The sequence below is a fragment of the Bos javanicus genome, chromosome 5 (genome assembly GCF_032452875.1).
Source record: "Bos javanicus breed banteng chromosome 5, ARS-OSU_banteng_1.0, whole genome shotgun sequence".
Classification (NCBI taxonomy): domain Eukaryota; kingdom Metazoa; phylum Chordata; class Mammalia; order Artiodactyla; family Bovidae; genus Bos; species Bos javanicus.
The window spans coordinates 60,601,769-60,614,653 of NC_083872.1; the positions used below are offsets into that span (position 1 = coordinate 60,601,769).

The window sequence follows — 12,885 nt, forward strand, 5'->3', positions numbered from 1 at the left end:
TTGGAGTAAGTTGCCATTTCCTTTTCCAGGGAATCTTCCCAACTCAGGGATTGAACTCAGGTCTCCTGCATTGCAGGCAGATGCTTTACCATCTGAGCTACCAGGGAAGCCCAAAAGTGAAGTCACTCAGTTGTGTCTGACTCTCTATGATTTCATGGATTGTAGCCTTCCAGGCTCCTCTGTCCATGGGATTTTCCAAGCAAGAATACTGGAGTGGGTTGCCATTTCTTTCTCCAGGGAATCTTCCCAACCCAGGGATCAAACCCAGGTCTCCCCTCATTGCAGGCAGACTCTTTACCGTCTAAGCTACCAGGGAAGCCACAATATTTTTACTGGCAGTAAATATACAACCCTTTGAGAATGGATCTGATTTCTGAAGTTAGTCAAAAGTCATTTAAATACAGAGGAGGCAATGACAACCCATTCCAGTACTCTTGTCTGGAAAATCCCATGGAGAGAGGAGCCTGGTAGGCTACAGTCCTTGGGGTCGCTAGGAATTGGACACGACTGAGGAACTTCACTTTCACTTTTCACTTTCATGCATTGGAGAAGGAAATGGCAATGCACTCCAGTATTCTTGCCTGGAGAATCCCAGGGACGGGGGAGCCTGGTGGGCTGCCGTCTATGGGGTCTCACAGAGTCGGACACAACTGAAGTGACTTAGCAGCAGCATTTAAATCCAATGCAGTAAGTAATAAACCTGATTGAGTTAGTTAACAGCACTTTTGGTGAAAAGCAAGGTATAATTAAGCAATGATTTTTTTTATTGTTTAGGTTATAGATAGGTTATAGATTCTATAGGCAATTTAAGGTGTTAGGAGGGAGGGAGGAAAACCAGAGGGAGGAAGGCTCAGAAGGGCATGCGAAGGAGTCTATACCTTATATAGGGGTAATAACATGGGCCTTGGGGTGGGGTGGTGTAAAATTCTCTAGTGGACCTGTTACTTTGGAGTAGAGACTGGTGGAGAAGGAAATCACTGCCTGTTGAAACTAGTGAATATAAATATAATGTAACATGAAGGATTATTAGAAGGAAGGCAACACTCATGCATGAGTTGCCTCAACACTCATGATGAGTTACACCTCATCATGCAGTTAAACAAAACAGACAAAACCTCAATCAATCTCATTGATTTATATAGTAAGAAACACAAAGCTCCTCTGAAAAATTCTTAAACATCTCTTGGCTTTAAAAAAAAAATGTCAAAACCTTATTTACAAAAAAACAGAAATATTTTGATAACCACATACAGCCATCCCTTGGTATTCAGGAGGACTGGTTCCAGCACTGCCCCCGCCCCAATACCAAATTTTGCAAATGCTCAAATCCCTTAGTTGGTCCTCCAAATCCACAGATATGAAGCCTGTGGATACAGAGAGCTGACTATACTATGAAATAAATTATTAAAAAGTAAACTTTGGATAAACTCCCATTTAGAAAGAATGTATGTAAAAGTGACTTTCCAGGGGAAAAAATTTTTTTCTTTAAGGAATACTTTGGATAGAAAAATTTCATTTTACAAATCAATTTTGCATGGAAAGTATGAAAAGATAAGACTCTACTGTGTAGGATCAGATTTCCAGATCTACTGGTACAGAGTTGTCCTCAGTGAAATATAACTTAAGGTAAGGTGTTAATTCAATGGACTAGACTAGACCTCCTCTAGCCAATTCTCCATCCAGCAGCCAGAGTGATTCTTCACTAACAGAAATTGGACCATGTCCTTTGCTTAAATCCACACCCACCCAAAGACCTCCCATTCTCTCAGAATAAAATACAAAGTCCTTATAATGGCCCTGCTTTATTTTTTATCTTAGTGCTATTACTACCTGCACATTATAGTTGTAGTTGTTTAATGTTTTACTAGTAGTCTTTTCAATATAGAATATAAACTTGTTTTTTTTTTTTTTTTTTGGCTGCACCACAAGACATACAGAATTTTAGTTCCCTGACCAGGGATCAAACCCATGCCCCCTGCAGTGGCATCGTGGAGTCTTAACCACTGGACTGCCAGGGAATTCCAGTTCCCTAGAATGTGAACTTCTTGAGGAGAGTCACTGATGTATCTCAGGACAGTGCCTGGCACAGAACAAGGCCTGGTATTCAATAAATTTTTGGTAAATAAATTGATTAATTATAACATTGTTCTCAGCATTCAAATAACAGATGAGAATTTCAAATAACTTCCTTCTATAGGGTCTTAAACAAATTCACATACTGAATTCATGTCACAGCACCAGAAGGGAACAGGTAAGTTATATTAAAGCAATAGTTATAATGAATTAGTAACCAGTATGTAGCTAATTTTGAACTTGCAAAACTTAAGAAAGCTGTGTCTTAAACAATAGTCTGTCCCCTTCATTCACATGTAAGGTGGCAGAAAGCAACACATTATCAACTAAAGTTTTCCAACAAATAATATGTCACCTATTTGAAAGTCAATATAAAACTAATGTCTTTTGAGACTTCCCTAGGGGTCTAGTGGGTAAGACGTGCTCCCAGTGAATGGGGCCTGGGTTCCCTTCCTGATCAGGGAATAGGATCCCATGTGCCGCAACTAAGACCAGGCTCAGCCAAGTAAACAAATATTTTTTTAAAAGAATGAATGTCGTTTTCTTTGAACAACAGACTAAACATAACACGGTTTTATATTTCCAATCATTAAAAAAATTTTAAAAAACAGTGACTTCATTGTGAGATTTACATAGGGTTTATTTTCCATATGACTCTCAAACACTGGCATTATGTTAGACACTTGTGAAGAACTCTTGCTCTAAATAAGATCAGTGATGTGGCTGCCTCCCAATTTATTAACCAGTGGTGCAAGGACATGGAAAAGGGTAACCAATGCTAAGTAAATGTGTTCCACTGAAAAGTCTTTGCATACTACACTGTCACCCACCCATCCTTTTCCTGAACATTGGTGGCAACTGTGTTTGCTCTCTCTGCTCCTGGCACATTTTCACCCTTGACATTTACCCTAGTTCCCTCTCTTTCCCTCCCCGTGAGAATTGTTCAGCACATGCAAGACTACAGGAAGATCTGTCAAGGTTTGTAGGAACTCAGAGGCTATTTTGCTTCCTGAACCCAGACTGTGGAAGCTGAATGGTGGCTCTGTGCTTGGTGTGCATGACACCACAGTTGGCACGCTGATATCAGCAGGGAACGGGCATTGTGACCCCCGAGGCTGCATGCTGGAAAGGAGACAGCAGAGTGCCACAGACACAAAAGTGAACGGGAATTTAAACCATGAAATCTTTTTTTCTAGAAAGGAGACGCCTTAATCTGATACCCTGGGAAATGGATCTACCCTGCACCAGGAAACAGAGAGTGTGCCAATCCAGATGCTTCAAACTTCTGGCAGGTCGCCTTTTGGGTCCCACCCAGTTTTTCTTCAAACATCCACAGAAGAAGCTTGTATGGCACTACTAAAATGAAGGAAGAAAAAGTGTAGAAGCTCTCCATATAACATCAGCCTCTTGTGTCTTTGTTCCCATCAGGAACTGGATGTATACACAGGGGCCATCGCTGTTCCTCTGTCTGTGATTGCTTCTGAAGATGCACTCCTAACAAGACATCGTTAAAAAGCCAGAGGGGGATGAGGATCCAGCCCAATTCAATGTTTCCAGCTTGTTAGTGCTATTGGCCAGGACTTCATGATCTTAGGCTTCCCAGGTGACTCAGATGGTAAAGAATCTGCCTGCAATGCAGGAGACCCTGGTTCAATCCCTGGGTTGGGAAGATCCCCTGGAGAAGGGAATGGCTACCACTCCAGTATTTTTTCCTGGAGAATTCCATGGACAAAGGAGCCTGGCCAGTTACAGTCCATGGGGTTACAAAGAGTTGACACAACTGAGCAACTATCACTCATGATCTTATCTTTTTAACTAAGAAATTTGATTATGTTTTAGTGATTATACTATGCTCATTACAGGAAAATCTGTCACTCAAAGTGTAGAAAACATTAAAAACCTACAATCTGATCCACGTGGAAGACAACCAGGGATGCCAGCTTGATAATATTTTTCCATCTGAACTTCTATATGTATACATACAGAGTATAATGTAAAAACTTTGGTTCAAATTTGCAAAACCTTGTGAATATTCTTCCAAATCATTAAAAATAACTCTACATCAGTTGTTCTCAAAGTGTGGCCTCCTAGACCACTATCATCAGTAACAACCTGGGAACTTGTTCAAAATGCAAATTCGTGGGCCCTACACCAGACTGACAAATCAAAAACTCTGGAGATGGAGCCCAGCAATCTGTGTTTCAACAAGCCTTCCAGGTGGTTTTGAAGCACAATAACATTTGAGAATCACTGCCACATAATTTTAAAAACTGCTTAGCGTTCCATTGTGTGACTATGACACAATTTATTCAGCCAGGCTGGTATCATTGTTTCCAGCTTTTCAGTATAACTCATTACAAAGTACAATGTTATAGCTAGAATATGGGAGTTTATAATAATATCTTGACACATTTCCAAATGTGAAAATCAAGAGTTATAGTTTCAAAACCTATCAGAGCTTCTTGAATGAATCATGTACCCTTTCTTACCTAATCTTTGGAATCTTGACATTTCTCAGTCTTGCCTCACTTCTCTAAACCTGGAATGCCTCAAACTTTGCCTAAGGATCTGGATTCTTGGCTTAGGCTCTGCCATTTCTCATGCTCTACTAAAACAAAGAGATCTTCTGAACAGGGTAGAATCACCTACATGTTCTTTCTTTTCTAGAATACTTACAAAAAACTCTAAATAATACTGAGAATTAGTTTAAAAATGGCATTCTATACATTTACATAGCATTCTATTTATACTCAGAAATTTCAACAGAGTACCAACACAGTGTGGACAAAATAAGTAGTAGAGTAATATTAGGTATATAATAGTCAAGGAATTCTTTCCATTCTGAACTCATAATTTACATACTGTTTTATACCTAAAATTGTATTGCCTGTGTAGAATAATACTTCAAGAAACTTAGTTATCACATTAAAAAAAAAAAAAAAAAAACTTTTTAGCTGCTAGTTTGAGGAATATTTCAGGTCCAAGCTGATTACCCATTCCATGGACTCCTCTGGCACTTGTTCTTCCCATGATGGCATTTTTACACTAGTACATTGTTATTGCTTATTTACTTGTCTGTATCCCACATTAGACTCTGCTCAGTGGGCAAGGATCTTGTTTGTCTGGTTAACAGCTGTGTCCCCCAGCATGTCCCACAGTCTTTGGCAAATTGTAGCATTTCATAATTAAGTTGAATGAATAAATGAATGACTGATTTCTCCAAATAGCATTTTTTAAAAAGGAGAAGCCAAATAGGGAATAGGGTTTAGAAAAATAAAGAAAGCAAGATGGTCTTACCACAAGTTCTGCACTCCTGATGAGGAGTATGTGAACACACATATTTGTATAAATACCTATGTAAAAATATAGGTAGTACATTTCAAGTGGTTTCATAGATTCTTTCCCTTCAGTAGCACACAAGATCTTTCATGTTCTTCAGAAAACAAATCAGGCAGGCATGAGCAAGGACCCAAACACATACAAATACTAGATATTTCCCATGGTTTCTGGTCTAGTTTTTTTTATTTACCAAAAATAGAAGCTTCAGGATCATAACTGCAATTGTTATTTAATGGTTTTTGAAAACCTAGATAGCTTCATGTTCTCAAAAGAGCTTTTGGTTTCAATGATTTTCTCTATTTCTATATTTCGCTTTTGCTTTTTAAAAACAAAAAAAAATTTTTTTAAATTTATTTTTGGCTGTGCTGGGGCTTCATTGCTGCTCGGGCTTTTCTCTAGTTGTGGCGAGCGGGCGCTACTCTTTAGTTGCTGTGGCTTCTCTTGCTGTGAAGCATGGGCTCTAGGTTGGGCAGGTTTCAGGAGTTGCAGCACATGGGCTTTGTAGTTGTGGCTCCCAGGCTCTAGGACACAGACAGGCTCAATAGTTGTGGTGCTTGGGCTTAGTTGCTCCAAGGCATGTGGGATCTTCCCAGATCAGGGATCCAACCCATACCTTCTGCACTGACAGGTGGATCAGATCAGATCAGATCAGTTGCTCAGTTGTGTCCAACTCTTTGCGACCCCATGAATCGCAGCACACCAGGCCTCCCTGTCCATCACCAACTCCCGGAGTTCACCCAAACTCATGTCCATTGAGTCGGTGATGAAATCCAACCATCTCATCCTCTGTCGTCCCCTTCTCCTCCTGCCCCCAATCCCTCCCAGCATCAGAGTCTTTTCCAATGAGTCAACTCTTCGCATGAGGTGGCCAAAGGACTGGAGTTTCAGCTTTAGCATCATTCCTTCCAAGGACATCCCAGGGCTGATCTCCTTCAGAATGGACTGGTTGGATCTCCTTGTAGTCCAAGGGACTCTCAAGAGTCTTCTCCAACACCACAGTTCAAAAGCATCAATTCTTCGGCGCTCTGCCTTCTTCAAGTCCAACTCTCACATCCATACATGACAACAGGAAAAACCATAGCCTTGACTAGACGGACCTTTGTTGACAAAGCAATGTCTCTGCTTTTGAATATGCTGTCTAGGTTGGTCATAACTTTCCTTCCAAGGAGCAAGTGTCTTTTAATTGCATGGCTGCAGTCACCATCTGCAGTGATTTTGGAGCCCCAAAAATAAAGTCTGACACTGTTTCCACTGTTTCCCCATATATTTCCCATGAAGTGATGTGACAGGTGGATACTTTACCACTAAACCACCAGGGAATCCCCTTAGTTTTGCTTTTACCTTTATTACTTTTTTCTGCTTCCTTTGGGTTTCATTTTCTTTTACTAGTTTCTTGATAGAACTGTAGATCATTGTTTTGAGACCTTTTCCCCTAAGTGCTTCATTAGTTGCAGCTCATAAATTTTTCTATGCTGTATTTCCATTTATAATTCAGCAGAAATGCTTTATAATTTTCCTTTCTATGTCTTCTTTGACCCATGGGTTATTCAAAAATGTGTAATTTCCAAATATTTGGGGATTTCCAAGATACCTTCCTATAATTGATTTCTAAGTAATTCCTTTGTGATCAGAGAATAAACTTTGTATGATTTAAATATTTTTATATCTCTTGGCACCTGTCTTATGACCCAGTATATGACTTATCTTGATAAATGCCCTTGAAAAGATTTATATTCTACTGTTGTTGTTGAAGTGTTACATAAATGTTAATTACATCAAGTTGGTTGATAATGTAATTCAAATCATCTATATTCTTTTCCCTACTTGTTATATCATGATTTTCTCTACTTATTATATCAATTTCAGTGAGAAAGTTGTAGAAGTCTCCAACTATAATGATCAGTTTATCTATTCCTTCTTGCAATGTTTGCCACACTCATTTGAAGCCTTTTTATTAGGTGCATAAACATTTAGGGTTGTTATGTTCTCTTGATGAACTGGCTCCTTAATCAGTATGAAATGTCTCTCTTTATCCCTGGCAATATTCTTTGATCTGAAATTTACTTTGTCTGATAATAATATAGCCACTATCAGAAGCTTTTGATTAGTCTCAGCACTTATCTTTTTCCACTCTTCTCCCTTTAAATTATTTACATCTTAATATTTAAAATGGATTTCATATAAGCAGCATGATTGTGTCTTTTGAAAATCTATATTCAATTTCATAATCTCTGCCTTTAATTGGAGTGTTTAAGCCTTTTAAATGTAATATGATACACATTGTGTTTAATCTACCATCTTGGTTTTTGCTTTATATTCTGTCCCCCTTCTTTTTATATTTTCCATTAGATTGAACATTTTAGGGTCCTTTTATAATTTCCATTTTTATTAGTTATAACTCTTTTTTAAAAAATAGTAATTGCCTTAGGATTTATAGTATACATCTTTAACTTAGCACAGTCTATCTTTAAGTAATATTTACTACCTCACAAACAGTATAAGAAATATAATAGTGTACTCCCTTTCCTCCCTTCAACCTGTGTCACTGTGGTCATGCATCTGACTTCTATATATATTATAATCTCCACCACATACTGGTAATACTTTTCCTCTAAAAAGTCAATTATCTTTTAAAGAGATTTTAAAAATAAGAAAAAAGTATTTTACATGTAGCCACCTATTTTCCCTTTTTGATGACCTGCATTCTTTACTATTCCTTTATCTAGATATCCTTCTGCCTGAAGGATTTCTTTTTAAAATTTCCTGTAATGCAGGTCTGCTGGTTGCCTTTTCATGCCTGAAGAAGTCTATTTCTTCTTCATTTTTGAAAGATATTTTTGCCGGGCATAGAAGTTTAGGTTAACTTTTTTTTTTTTTTCCTGTCAATACTTTCAGGATTCTGCTTAACTATCTTTTGGCTTGTATTGTTTCTGTACAAAAGCTGCCATTCTTGTATTCGTTCTTTTGTACATAAATGTGTTATTTTTTGGTCCCCCTCTGGCTGCTTTTAAGTTTTTCTCTTTGCTATTCATCGTTAAACTACTTGATTATGATGTGCCCTGGGGCAGTTTTCTTCCATTTCATGTGTCTAAGGTTTGTTATACTTGTTTGTTTAAGGTTTGTTGGATCTATGGATTTATAGTACAATCAAATTTAGAAAAACTTCATCCATTATTCCTTAAATTGTTTTCTGTTCCTCTCCTCTCCTTCATGGATACCAACTTATTCATGTACGACAGCTCCCTGATTTATTTATTTTTTTAAATTGCTGAGTTATTTATTTTTCTGCTTTTTGAAGTTGTTCCACAGCTCACTGATTTATTTATTTAAACTGATGATTTATTTATTTATCTGCGTTTTTTCTCCCTGTGTTTCATACTGGACCATTGCTACTGCCATGTATGAACTTCACAAATCTACTTATCTGTAGGTCTAACCTACTAATCCCATTCCATGTATTTTTCATCTGAGACATTGTGTTTTTCAACAGTTGATGTTGAACTGGGATTTCTGCCATATTTTCCATGCTCCACTTAACATGGTCAGTCTTTCCTCTACATTCTTAAACATAAGGAATATAGTTATAATCGTATTAATGTCCATTTAATGTCCATGACTACTACCCCTATCATTTATTTGTGTCACTTCTGGATCTGTTTCTGTTTACTTTTCTACTCATCATAGGTTGTATTTTCCTGCTTTTTTGCATGGCTTCATTGGCTGCCAGACATTGTGAATTTTACCTTATTGATGGCTGGATTTTTTTTTTTCTTTTTAATTCTTGAGCTCTTTTCTGGGATGCAATTACTTGGAAATAGCTTGAAGTTTAAATAGCTTTTAAGTTTTGTTAGGTGGGACCACTGCATTTTTTAGTATCAGGCTAGTTCTGTCCTTTCATTCAGGCAATACCCTTCTAATTATTCTACTGATGCATTACAAGGTTGAATTATAAAGTTTTCCACTGTGGCTGACTAATCCTGGTCCTGTGTGATCTCTAAGGATTTGTTCCCTCTGTCCTTTAAGGTGGTTCCTTCTCTGCCCTCAAGTAGGTTTCTTAAACACATGTGTTGATTGGTACTCTGCTGAAGACTTGAGGGGGACCATTTGTAGATCCCTGGAAGTCTCCCCCAGTGCAGCCGTTTTTGTTGTTGTTGTTGTTTCTGGTGCTCCACTCTGCAAACTCTGCCTCCTTGGTCTTCTCAAACTCTCAGCTCTTTAATTCAGGAAATCTATTAGGCTTCTCCTCAGTTCCTCTTTCCTGTGCCCCAGCCTGGAAACTCTAGGCAATAAGCTAGGGCAATCATAGAGTTCACCTCATTTGCTACTGCTCTCTTCAGGGATCACTGGGATGTCCAATACCATCAGGGATCTGCTGCTTGATGTCCAATACCTGAAAACATTTGTGTCATATATTTTGTCCATTTTTTTAGTTGTTTCAGGCAGCAGGATTAGTCTGATTCTTGTCATTGCATCTTAGCTGTGAGCTGAAGTCTAAAGAACCAAGAGAGTTTAATTGTATAAAATATAATTTAAAAAATGATAATTGAACTAAGTCCTTAGTTTTGTATAAAGCTATCATGGAAATTATACATTGAAATTTTAGAAGTGTGGGAACCATACTTGGAACATTTAGTAGATAAAAAGGCTTGAAAACTTGTTTTTTTATGGGACGTATCAAACTAAGAAATACAAAGAATTGAAAACATAAGCATCTGAACTTTGTAAGTTTATTCAGTAAATCTGTTTTGGTAATTTGTATATTTTAAAAGACAGGAAAATCCTCATTATAACATTCTTTACAGTTTATGTGACTTATTATAATCTTCTACTTTATATTTTTAAGTTTATATCATGCTTTGATGCATCTTTGTATTCCCATCTAATACTGTCTGACAGATTAATAATACTACTGAAAGAGTGTGTTAATTAGGATCATGTTAAAGCAGGCTTAAATTTTCTGATTTAAGAATAATAATATAGATATAAAAATTTTATTTATATAATGTGAATTTTATTCATAAAAGAACATACTAAGCACATAGTACTTCACAAGAAAGTTTATCATCTTAAAAATATCTTAGTTGTTTGTTAGTCTTACACTACCTAAAATTTTTACCTTATTAAAAAAAGGATTCACTATAATCAATATTAAAATACTTTCTGAGTGCCAAATTTGAATAATGTATTTTCAGTAATAAATTTACATCAACTGCAAGAATGACAACACATTTAGAAAGGGAATCCCTGGTACTTTTGCCTAACATAATTTAATAAAAAGATAAAACACCTCTACCATAAAAACTAACTGTATATATATATTAGAAAAATAATCACACTTCTTCCCAGCTCTACAGAATGACATCTATGTGGAGAGATATTTCCAATTGCATTATAAAGCATTTGTTTCGTGTGTTTCAGGTCATTTTTTTTCATGTGTTTGCTTCAAGTTGTTTGTTTCATGTTTACCAGTTCTTTAGAAATTGCATCTGGTTAATTCATTTGAATCTCATTACTACACATTGACAACTGTTCTGTTTATTGTTAGGTTGATGACACACCTTAAGATCTAAACATAGAAACTAATATATCTGTCTTCATTTTTACTGTTCCTCAAGCGAGATTGCAAACTCTCCTACTTAAAAAGTTCCTAAAATTTAGTGGGATTCACACACTCTAGTTTTGTATTGTCACCACACAAACAAGGAAGGCTTTATGTCACCTGGCTTCTGAAACTAGTTGCTGGCACCGTGTAAGCTGACATTTTAGGAATCTGAGATGGAAAGCTGAAAGATTCTTTGAGTACCTGTACCCTAATATATTTTTGAAACCAGCTCTCTGTTGTCCTGGGTAGGTAATCTTTGGGAAAGTATGTGAAGTTTCAGGCCTCTTAAGGGTTGCAGTGAGTGGAGTTCTGGTTTCAAGGGGAAAGAAGGCTGGACAAGGAGCAGACAGCATAATTAACAGGTGGGTGTCTGTGGCACAGCAGCTGGTTGGGTTAATTTTAGAACATTTGTCCTTGACTGTGCCACTTTAAGTGGAGCACCTACTTGTGTTAGAGAAGTGTGTCTGTCTTTGGGCAGTGCCAAAATCCTTTTGCTTACACTCTGGAGCATTAAGCACCCTGTTTCATCAGATAGCCCACCTTTTAAAGTGGGAGAGTTTTATCTACTCAACTAGTTCTTCTAAGATAGGACAATATAACCTAATAAACCTCTCAGTGGAGCAAGCTGAGGAATGCAGTGCACTCAAGTGACTTACTTGTACGATAATAACCTCGATTTGTAAGTACACAAAAGGCTCTTTGCATGTTTCAAGGACATATTTACAGTTTTAAAATGATGAAAAGGCAGCTTCTTAAATATCTTCAGGGGGAAGGGAAATGACAGAACTGCAAGGAGAAACAAGAAACAAGACAGAAGATCAAAATAAAAATAAAGACTGGGGCTAAAAATAAATTTTAAAACATTCTCCAATACATTTGGAATGCTAGCTTTTCCTTTGCCCTCAGTAGTTGGAGTCTTGGGATCTGAGTGTCAGGAGAGTCCTTAGCAACAGATGATCTAGTCTGATGAGAGGAAATCGAGGTGCAGACTGCTTAAAGTGATTTACCAAAGGTCAGTAAACAGGTTTATGACCAAGCTAAAACTAGCACCCAGTTTCCTGATTCTAATCTCATGAGTTTTCCAATATATCCCACTTTATACTTGTTTGGCAGCCAGCCATTCCTGAATTAAAGTTAAATTTTAAATGCAAGATTAAGGAGAATTTTATATATGATTTATCCCACTTGTCATCCTCATAATGGATGGGACTAACTGTGCCACCTTTTTTTTAATGGATATGACTAACTATACCCTTCATAAAAGTAACAATACTTACTCTTGATTGGCTCACAGGGATGCAGGGAAGATGTTTTAAAAGATATCAGATATAGAAACATTTTGAAAAATCACTGCTCTTTATAAATAAAATTGATTGGTGAATAGCTTTTTATTAGGGACCTGCCTTGTTTTTGTCAATCTACCTTCTTTGGGACTGAGCAGCCCAGTGGCTAGGATTCATGATAGGCCCTTCAGATGAGGGCTGTATGTCAACCTGAGTAACTTCCCAGTCTTTCCCTTCTGTTTCCTGGCAACACAGTCAGTCTACAGTCTGGAATACCCTCTGCCTCATCTCGGGTCATCAATGCCTTCTGTTTGCCTCATCTATGCTGGAAATTGCATATGTGACCTCTCTGCTTTCACTGCCTGTCCCTTCCAACTCTTGCTCCCTCTTTGTACTCAGTTTTGTATACGCCAATCATATTGAACTCCTTTCTGTTCCTAGAGAGCCCCATGGTCTCTCTCCCTTCCCCTTCCCAGACTTGGCCCATAATATTTCACTGCCTGGAATCCTTTTTACTTTTTTTTTTTTTTTTTTTTGGCCACTGTCACCCACTGCTTGACTCCCCTTCCTTCCTTGGCCAACTGGTTA

At 37.5% G+C, this 12,885-nt stretch overlaps 1 protein-coding gene and 1 long non-coding RNA gene across 7 annotated transcripts in view; one reads left to right on the forward strand and one right to left on the reverse strand.

Annotated features, from left to right (window-relative positions):
• LOC133247757 (uncharacterized) overlaps window positions 1-4,028 on the forward strand; it is a 72,723-nt gene extending 68,695 nt beyond the window's left edge. For 2 of the 3 annotated variants that reach the window (XR_009736481.1, XR_009736482.1), the window contains exon 4: window positions 3,502-4,026. This is a non-coding gene — a long non-coding RNA (uncharacterized LOC133247757). Of the gene's footprint in view, window positions 1-3,501 lie in introns of all 3 variants that reach the window. The other variant, XR_009736483.1, reaches the window with a different exon arrangement.
• NTN4 (netrin 4) overlaps window positions 1-12,885 on the reverse strand; it is a 139,189-nt gene that overhangs the window by 90,065 nt on the left and 36,239 nt on the right. The window lies entirely within an intron of this gene.